Raw genomic sequence first — 10,859 nt, forward strand, 5'->3', positions numbered from 1 at the left:
AGAGTGTCAGGTTAATTACACTGAATATACCAAGCTCTGTGAAAAGGCAACATTACCCTCGTGGTGTAATAAAATGAATGTGCTCTCTGAATTTATTGGTGGGTCACATTTAACAGTGTTTGACAAATAGAACCTAATTATTCAGGATACAGCATTAAAGATACAACAATGAGCCCACTAGCTATTGATTTATGCCGTTGGGAGTCACAGAGGCTTGCAAATGTGTCTTAATTAATCAGGATGAAGAGAAAAAAATTGAAACAAATTACAAGAAAAGGAATACAAGTCTCAGCAAAGTCTCAAGGTAAGACACAAAAGAGGCCTCGTGACAGCTGAGTTGGTTCAGAAAATGTCACGCTACAACGTGTGTGTCTATATCTCTGTCTCTGTCTCTCTGTTGTGCACTCTAAAATAAAAGCTAAAATGTCAAAAAATCGTGTACTTAAAAAGGAAAGGAAGCAAAAAGTAGCACTGTCACTCTGGATCAGTGTGGATAAGAGATGGCTTCAGTGAATCTAAGGCTGTGTTGAGTAGTAAAACCGAAAGGTCAGAATGCACTTAACCTCGTTGGAAGGGGACTGCCACTTTTCGACTCGTGTAAGGAGTAAAGCTTAAAGAGAGCAGACGGGTAGAGAAGGGGAATGATGGAAAGACAGCAGTGGCTTTGCAAACAAACAAAATTACCCCCCTGAGGCAGAGTCCGGCAGCCACAGCTAACCAAGACAAAAGCTTAAACAATCTCACTTTAACGGATCCATCTTTTTACTTAGCTAAAGGTGTCCAGTCCAACCAGCATATCAACCTCATGTCAACTGCTTTTGTATGATATTCCAATGAAATTTATTTCTGCTGTCCAATTATGGTTGGTTTGTCTATTTACAGCAAAACAGATCACTATTAATAGTTCTGCATAAGAGAAATGGTAATTAAGACATAAATAATTAAAATGAATGGAATCAACCCAAAGTAGCCTCAATCTAATCTCTGGTGTACGATTGTTTTGGTTTATTTATTAATTGTGCCTCAACAGCTTTGCTTGACCAAAACACTAGCAGCTCTCCTCAGATTTATTGCGGTTATGTTTTTACAAAGCAGTTGCATTAAAAAAAAAAAAGTCAGTTGACATCTGGACCTTTATCTACTATTTTTCCATAGGTGCATTGTTTGAAATCTTAAATGCCGCTTCACATGAATCGTTAGGGGGTGTTATGATTATCTCCTCAGCACATTCGCCAGTTTCCTCCTTTTTGTCTTAACGAAGGGAACGACAGCCTAGTTTACCTTAGGGGTCAAGCAACAACACCATATTTTAAAAACAGGGCATCGCCAAACAATTCATGCAAACTCTGTGGCGTTGAGATCAATTAGATAAGGAATACATTTAAAAAATGGATGAGCACAGTGAGGGAAGAAATGTGAATCTTTTCTGCAATTAGCCTGCATCATGGCGTGATCATATTTGAAAGCGGGGCACAGGAGACCTGCTGGGCTCTAGATGGTTACAGTGGAAGGAAGAGGATAATGAAGATCTAGATGTGATGTGAGTTGGTCTTTTATGAGCTTTACCAGCATTATTTGAAAATTAGGGAGCGGACAAAGGTCCAAGAAATTCAGTCATATATGACTGCTGACAGCAAACAGAGCAGAACAGATCTAAAGTTTGACACCACTGTATAATGGCCTAATCGAAATCACTGCAAAGTGGTTTACACAAATCTCCCACTGTCAGCTGATAGAGGAAGCTGGGAGGGAAAGAAAGAGCGAGCTGGAGGTTCATAAAAGGTTAAGGCATGAAGACTGGCCTACTGAGGCACTTAGCCTCAGTAGGGTAAGTGCAAGACATTTCATGTCTTTTGCAACACTGTCAAGCAACAAAGGAAACCATGTGGAGTGGTAACAGAATGAAAAAGCATGCTGGCATTTATCAAAATAAAATTAAATCCATCTAATGTCACACTGCTGCAAAAGAAAAATTCTTATTCAATATGAAACTGAAATATTTTTCTCTGCAGAGACAATGAGAACAAATAAAACTGCCCACATAACATCAACTGAAATAATCAGTCACGAGTGAATTTAACTCATCTCCCAAACGAGCAGCTTACTTGTGATGTGAGATTAAAAAAAAAATCTGTAAACTGAGCCAATAGCAAGACACCTGTGTATTCTTGTATTTTTGTGCAGAACAATTCAAAACGCAAATGAATAAGTAATGTAGAGATTCAAAGATTACTTTGTTCTTTTTTCTTGTGCTCTCTCCTGTGTGGTTACACACACAGCCAGAGTTTTTCCACACAAACTGAGAATTCATGTTTCATTTATAGAAGCAGAGAAGCTAAAGTCCATAAAAACATTTGTTTAAAACATGTATGAGCCTCAGATACATTTCATTAGACCTCCTGTAATCTGGTACAAGTTTTTTTTTTTGTTTTGTTTTGTTTTGTTTTGTTTTGAAAAGGCCACAGCTTATTTGAAAGTGTACAATGTTTACAAGTTATTTTTGTCACCAATCTTTATGCCATCTATGCAGCCCCAGCTGAGACTTTGATTCAGTCAGGATGACGGTGTTATATATTGACAGCGAGAGTTCAAATCAGCCACGTGATGAAAGCACTGAGTCGTTGCTGATTCCACAAGAAGCTACAGATGGAAGTGAAGGTTAACCGAGCAAGAAAATGCACTTGCAGGCAGCAGCATTGTGTATGAGGAGCAACAACATGGTAAACAGAAAGGCTGAAAACATGATAAGTTGCTGTGGAGGTAAAATTCAGAGTGGAAATTTAGATCAAGATGTCAGACTACACAAGCAATTCATTTTCCAGCACTAACCATTTTTTTGTGAAGTTGGTTTGCTTTGCAGTGTTAGTGGTCCTTCCTTCTCTCCCAGCTGCTTCTGCAGCTGTTCTCTTATCTGACTTATTCTTATTTACGTTCTCTTTATTTCAACATTTTTCACTTCTGATATCATAATTTTGTTTCGATACTTTAAGAGTTTGAATTGGATAAGTGAGCTGCTGAGTGTGAAAAGTCAAATACTGATTGTGATGATTTGCTGTACGCTGACACACAACTCCTGTTCTTATACGTGTCATCTGAGTCCTCTGGTGAAAATGGGGCAATAAAGTCTGTTCAATCATTCTTGGTTACTCTCTGTCCCTCCCACATCACCAATAAGGTGAATGAAGGCCTCACTTTTATTTGGTATTCGTTGTTTATTATATGCATTCATAGACACAAGCTGCTTCTCACTCTGATCTTGCTGATGCGCACGCTCCATGCATTGAAATGATTTGTCATTGTGAACTTCCATCTTCTTAAAATTCAAAAATTTTGATGGAAGCCACCAGCTTTATTAATGAGTGAAAAGAAAAACCTCCCAATGAGGAGCTGCAAGTTCTGCTGTTGTCAGTGAGTCAACAAATGTAGCAGTTTGAGTGCTGTGGCGTTAGCACCAAAAAACTTTGAAAACAGCGTGAACAGCGTAGCTGTCGATGATGCATCACATTCAAAGCTTACAGTGGGCAGGTACATGAATGTGACCCAAATGTGTAAAAACACTGAAGCAGCAAGAGAGTTTTCCAAAAACTACCATAATATAATATTTATAATCTATTTCAAGGGTTTATCTTCTTACAGACTTGGAGACATTCAAGTCTCAAACAAATCCATTTCAACAAAACTGAATTTGCGAATGTCAGCCTTGTAGTTTTAAACTGCTGTGACACAATTAGCATTTAACATCCTCCTCTTCGGACAACAGTGAGGTGCTGGACAGGAAAAGGTCAGGATATTAAAGGTGGCTAAAGGTCCCCATTACATTTTGGTCACTGACAATTCAGCAATTAACAAGCACATCGCCGGTAAAGCCTTTCATGAAGGAAATGGCCCATCACTGTGGATGAATAGATTAACCGAATGAACCCCTTTGGTAAATACACCCAGTTGTTTACTCTGTAGGAGCAGGTGAGGGATTGGTTTAGAGGAAAAAGTGCTACCATAGCAATAGGCGCCAACGCTGAGCCTACATGTTTACTTACATGCAGATGTTCACAAGCACAGGCCAGCGAACGTGAACTGCATGCACAGGTCACGGACGCACACGCACAAAGACACTGTTGCACAAACAGAAACAGAGCAGAAATAACAATACCATAGTGACAGTGTGTTCGTGATTGCACCAGTTTTAACGACGCTGAGGAAGTCCTGGCAGAGAAAATGTGAGTTTTGAGGTGAAAGATGAAGACACAGAGTGTGTGCGTGTCTGAAGCGGAGGGGGGACACACACATAAACACCGACAGACACACACAGCCCAGAGGTTGTCTGTTCAAGTCACAGATCTATCTGCTTTAGAGTAGCTGAACCACAGCTGAACTCAGATGGAATGAAGCATTGCACTCATCTTTATTTAATGACACGCTCCTTCAAATTCTTTCAATCTTAAATGAAAATTATGATGCAGACAGAGTTGGGGAGCTAAGTTGAGTTGAAACAAATTATAAAATATTATGATTCTTTTAAAAAATATTAATTTTTTATCTTTTTGTTTGTTTGTTTGCTTTAGGCAGCAGATGGGTTTATTTTTAATTTATTAGGACCGCTAGGTAGTTAAGGTATTATAAATTGGCACCAATCAGCCTGTATTATTTCAATAGCTTTGCACAAAGTGTGTGCCAGTGCCATATATATTAACAACAGCCACACTAAAACACTACTGGATTGGATTACCTTTCATTTAGCGTTCACACACCCAACACATGCAAATATATAAGACAACTATAAAAGTTCCTGTAACTCACAAGCAAGAACAGTAATAAGGAAACAAGAACCACAAGATAAGATTTTGTAATAAAGAGAAAATATTTCATGAATTATTCAGATGCAATTTAATCATAGCCAGATCATTTCTCACCAAGTCAAAAGATGTTGCTGTAATCACAAACTATCTTGACTCAATTAAAACTGGCAATAGATATGGGAATAATATATCAATTATATATATAATCATTATAACAATTTTCTTTAGTTTTAACTCTGGTTCTCTTTTAGACATGTTGGAGGGATTACGTACAGACAGTGGCAAAGCGGCTTCATTTTCATCACAAATTAAATCAAAATAGGACATGAGCCATCAGTGGTGGGATGCAGCGGCACAGCAGAGTGGACAACCCAACCACTGTGATCCTCCTACGCTCTCCAGTGACAGCTCCAATAAATACTTCATATCTCACACTCCTCCAGAAAGCTCCCCCAGGCATGATAAACCGAAGAGTCCAAATTCAATACACCTAGAGAGTGATGCTCTAAATGTGAACAGATTGGCTATCATTCAGGTTACAGCACACCAAAGAGTTGTATGTGGTAAAGAGTGTTAAAAGTAGGGGAGCTCAGCTCAGAGTGTTATTTTGGATGATATTTACAGGAACAATTTGTACGTTTTAATATTGTAAATGTTGGTTTACTTGCTAGTCTAGAAGATATGCTCCAAGCTCGGCATCTAACTTTATTATTGTACTGGACAAGAGCGCTCATGCTCTCTAGTTAATATTCACATCAATCATCTCTTCTCTCCTCCTAAACTCAGCATGCTAACCTGCTAACCCCAGTCCATTTTGTCACTTTCCAACACTGACTCGCTGTAGCCATCACTCTGCTCAGCTGAGAGGTCTTCTAATCAAGTCGTGAGTTGATACTGTGTGAACAATGAATTTTGACACAATATGAGTTTCTATATACATGTCAATGGAATTATTGTGCACAGAGGTCAGAGCACAGAGCCAACAATTCCACTAAAATAGCTAAAGCAAACTTATTCCCTCATTCAGTCATACACAAGCCACAGGTACATCACAACAAACGGCTGTATTGAATGTGTGATGTGTGTGTTACTGTTCCAGCTAATTTTCTTTTTCTTCCAACTTAGCCTCAACAAACATTTTTAGGACACAAATATTGAGAAGAGTCCTAAAAATCTGGTTCTCCCTTCAGGCCAAATTGTGCTTGCCTCACACACACACACAAACACTGTCAACCATCAACACATTGCTCCAACTGAAGGGAAACAGAATTGCTTTCTCAACTTTGCCAGAAGAAAAAATCCATCCCAGAATCTTTTTCTCTGTAAAGTGCTGCCATGCAACAATGGGTTGGGATAGCAAAGTTGACTCATTTCCATCATGCCTGCAAAGTAACAGTGGGACTAATTAGTGTGGAATAACAAAACAAAAAGTCAGCCTTTCTGCTTGTACTGAAGTACTCAAGTAATGGCTAATTATGTAAATGTATACCTGGCATAGGCTATACTGTATATTACTAAATATGTACCTTGAGCTGAGATGCAGAGCTAAAAAAATTGCAGAGCAGATTACAAAACAGTGTAGAGCATGAATTAAAAAAAACCCATTAGCGTCTACAACTCCCACATGTACAGTTACGCGCAAATATGTAATTACCCACTCAAAAAGCTTTATTTATGGGCAGATGATTGGCATAAAACTGCTTCACAGTTCCTTTGTTGAGAGTTTATTTTATTTAATCCTCAAAACAGCCAACATCACCTTTTCCTAAATGCTGAAATTTACATTTCATTTTCTTGAGGATTGTGCTGAACTTCATGTCTGAAAAGTGAGCTTCTTCAGATTTGAAGCTGCATTTCTAGCTGTGCTGCACGAGTACATTTATAGGTCAAGTTGGCTGGTATCTGATTTAGACTCGAGCATAGCCTTTTATCAAAGTGGAAAAGCTGGCCTTTCTGTCAACCTCTGTCTCAGTGTCCAGCCATCTGTATTCTCCAGATTAGCCTGGACAGCTAGCTCATTTTCTGACCTGAGTAACCCACCAGCACTGAAGAACTGAGCTGAGCCCGAGAGCCAATGCAGAGATAGGATGAAGATGTGTTGTACAGTGCATAAAAAAGACTATTTGAGATAGTCAGAGGTGGGACAGAGTGTTATTTCATTTCAGAAGCACACATTTCAGTGGATCTGAAAGACAGGCAGGAACGCCAGGAAACCTTTAATTGATCCACAGTTGTGTCACATTGGTGCAGATACATCACAACATACTTTCAAGCTACAGCAAAATGCATTCTTAAAATCCACAAGCTATTTTATTCACTTGAAGGACTAGAGGTAAAATACAGCTCTCTTGATTACATGGAGCAATTCATTCGACTTGGTGCATGTCTGTTGAAGAGCCCCAAAATGTTTCAAAATACTTTTTTCACATACTTATGTCCCATCTCCTATAAACAGACAGTAAGGCTGTCAAAAGCTGGTAAATAATTGTGTAAATGTGAACTTGAGTGTGACAATTAGTACACATTAATGTGTTATCAATAGGGATCATGTACCTGTGATACAACACAATAATCTCAGTCAGCCAAGCCATCTTTTCCCTACTAACCCCTGGTTCTTTGTTCTTGCTGCCAATTTGCCTCCATCGTGACAAGCTGCCCATTTCGCTCTCACTTTGCCCTTTTCTATTTCTCTCACTTAGAAAAGTAACCAAGCTGAGCAGCCCCACTCATTAGCCCCGTTAGCTGAACAGCTTTCTCAAAAAACAAGCTTACTGTCTGTTGTGGCAACACATACGTCACTGCCTGTGCTGCACAGGACTGGTATAAAATGGTTTCAATGGTTGCCCAGAGGTTAAAGAATTTAAACCAGCTAATTCTCACAGAAAATTCAAACCCAAGGTGAGGAGAGTCAAGAGCAAACGAAATAAATATTTGACAGAGAATAGTTCTCATTCTGAAGCCAAGCCATTGAGCAGATTTGTGTGAAAATATATTTGATTAATTTATTGAAGGATGGTATAAGAAGGAATCCTTCCTCATGTTGCTGATGTTTTTCATTACATCAGATGTTGGAAGTTCATTTATTGCATTTCTTTGGGAAGAAATTACCTATTGTGTTGTCACACACAGTCACCCATCCACCCAGCCACGTACATACACGTGCACACAAAATGTTGTTGCATCCCCTGCTATTGCACAGACAGGAAATGAACAGAGCCATATCACCCAGTAATAACACTGTGTTGATGATGAAGCGCTGACCATAGACAGAGTCAGAGATGGAAACAGTGATCCAGAGGACAGAACACTCTCACAACCCAATCAATACACACCAGTGTAGTTCACTGACAGCCAGAATAGAAAAAAAATCTTACTCTATTTGTAGCCCACACACACGCATGCATTGCTCATGTTAAAATGGACTTTCTTCCTCAGTCAATCATTCTAAAATATGGGGGCTCTCTGTAGATGAAAGCATATCCTCTCCCACAAGAAAACTTAAGGTTTAGTTTAATTTGTTTGTAGGTAGGAGATGAATTTTTTCACCCTGGAGGCTGAAGAAAAGAAATTCACCAAGAGCATAATCCCAAATGGGATTGAGTCATGGAGTCATGGAACCAGTCATATTTTTAATCCTTGCATAGTAATGTCATCTGAACTCCCGAACAGAAACACAGAAGGAAAAATTTATCCCAAATACTAATGGAATAGTTTGTTTACACCTGTCCTTAAAACGATTAAAGTAGGCATAAATGTTCCAGTAAATGTAAATGAATACACTGCCACCAAATGGACAAAGTTGCATATTACAACACGATAAATACACAGACAGTAGACAGTAACCACAGAAAGAAAATTATATAATTTTACTGGCACCTTAATGAAAGACATAAAATAAATTAAATGACATTTGAAATTTGGATTTGTAGGTTTCCTATATGGGACATCATCTTTATAGATGATATCTAGTTTAAACACTTTTAACTGTTTTTGTTTAAACGAGTGGTAAGGGGTGTAAAAAATATAAAATTACTTCCATTCGGGCAGTGAGGCTACAAGCAACATTGTCTTGAAAACATCTGACAATCACTTTCTTTAATAGCCATTTAGCTTATCACATATCATAGCATGGAAGGAAAACACACAATGAGACACACTGTCTCATCTTTGCAGCTATAGAGACCTGGCTTCTGGTTTCCTGGGGGACGTAATATACTGTCGGGGCTCAGAAGGGGCAATTGAACCGATTTTTGCCCCATGAGAGGTAAATCCATCTTGTGCAAATGCTGTTAAGAGAGACCAATTGACCCAGTAAGACTGATAAGGAGAAATAAATGGCTTGTGTGAGGTGGGTGTAAAACGGACAAGTCAACAGGTCAGTGGTGTAGTCTATTTTTTGTTGTGGGTTTACTGTTATACCTGTACTCACACCATCATACTCACTAATGCAATGAGTATTTATGCTTTATCAAAATGTCATTGTATTATAAGCATTTTTACGTGACTTTTAACTGCCAGTGACATTAACAACAAATAAATAAAAATAAAATAAAATAATGAACAATGATTAAAAAAAAGTCCACATATCTTGTAGAGTTGAACAATTAATCGAGATGTTATCAAAATCTCAATATGGCTACTCCAATTTTCAGGTAGCATATTATCAATATTGTCATGCTACAGGTGTCCTGACCTGCATATCATATTCTGGTCTTAAAAACATCGTTGCTTCGCATAGATCTGCACAAATATCACATGATAAACATATTTTTCAATGCATTAGATATTTATTCAGACTTGTTCGGCCCTATTATCTTCCATAAATCATTGTAAAACTATGTACTGCATCAGCTTAAATGAAGAAGAAAAGATCCTAAAAGTGCTACAAGACCAATTATACACACGCACAAACCTTCACACGCAGTATCCTTTTCTCTTCCCCTGATCCACATTAGTCAGTCAGTTCTAACCAACTATCCCCTGCTACAGATAACCGTGCTAATTTCACCCTGTTTTCATGTCTCCTTCGTGTTGAAAAGCTCGCTAACTTGAATCGCAGACTGATCAAACTCTAATAGAGAAACGAATAAGTTCTCGGGTTTGTCAACAAGTGCGTTGCTGTTGCTTGGCAACAGGTCACAGGGCACAGGGCACAGGCGACGGATGCCCCAGACGTCCAAAAGTGAGTAACACAGAAGATGCGAAAGAGTGAGAGCGCAGTCACAAAATTATGTTGTTGCGTATCATTGCGTTTTTTAAAGGGGGCATACGTAAATCACCGATCTCTTTTAGTGGGTATACGGCATATACCAGCATATCACGCAGACTCCACCACTACACAGGCCGCAGGTAAGACAAAAGTTGAGGTGCATTAGCTTACAGCTAATGCTAGCAAAGCTGCTCCGAGCAAGCCCATGAGCGGGAAATAAAAGGTCCGCCATGTTGGATTTTCAGTTATGTTATTAGTTGCTGGAGTAGCTTCATTTATTTGACATGAATATTGATTTTAGCATTTTTAAATTTAATTTTAGTTTAATTAAATTTCTATGTCTCACAACACGATTTAAATTAGTGATAACAGCGCTAAAATAAGACAGTCACTTCCGGATACAGGACGGTGCTGAAACGGGACCTCTGAGCTCGGTCAGGCCGGGACACTGAGCTCTCCCTCCGCTTGTTCCCAGATACAACACCGCTCTCTGTCGGTGGTTGTCGGATATCACAGCCGGCAGGAGGACTCTGCTCCTGCCCGGAGCTGGAGGACACCGACGGGTGCCAGAAAAGTGCAGCTCCGGCAGCAGTAAGTTGGACGGCGACAGTTGACAGCTGAGGTTGATATATAAAAAATATATTCAGTTCAGCTCTGGGATATCTTGTTTCAGAGGGGGCGGTTGTGGTCCGAAGCCACCGCGTAAATAGGATGACACCTTGCTGTGGCTCAGTCACATGGTGCCCGGATGGCCAGTCCGGAGAGCCCCGTCAGTGAGCGCAGTCTGACGGGTTAACCCGAGAGCTGCTGCCGGCGTGTGTCCGGAGCTTCACCGCGACCTGCTTGACACCGGG

This window comes from Echeneis naucrates, chromosome 22, assembly GCF_900963305.1.
Source record: "Echeneis naucrates chromosome 22, fEcheNa1.1, whole genome shotgun sequence".
NCBI classification, from domain to species: domain Eukaryota; kingdom Metazoa; phylum Chordata; class Actinopteri; order Carangiformes; family Echeneidae; genus Echeneis; species Echeneis naucrates.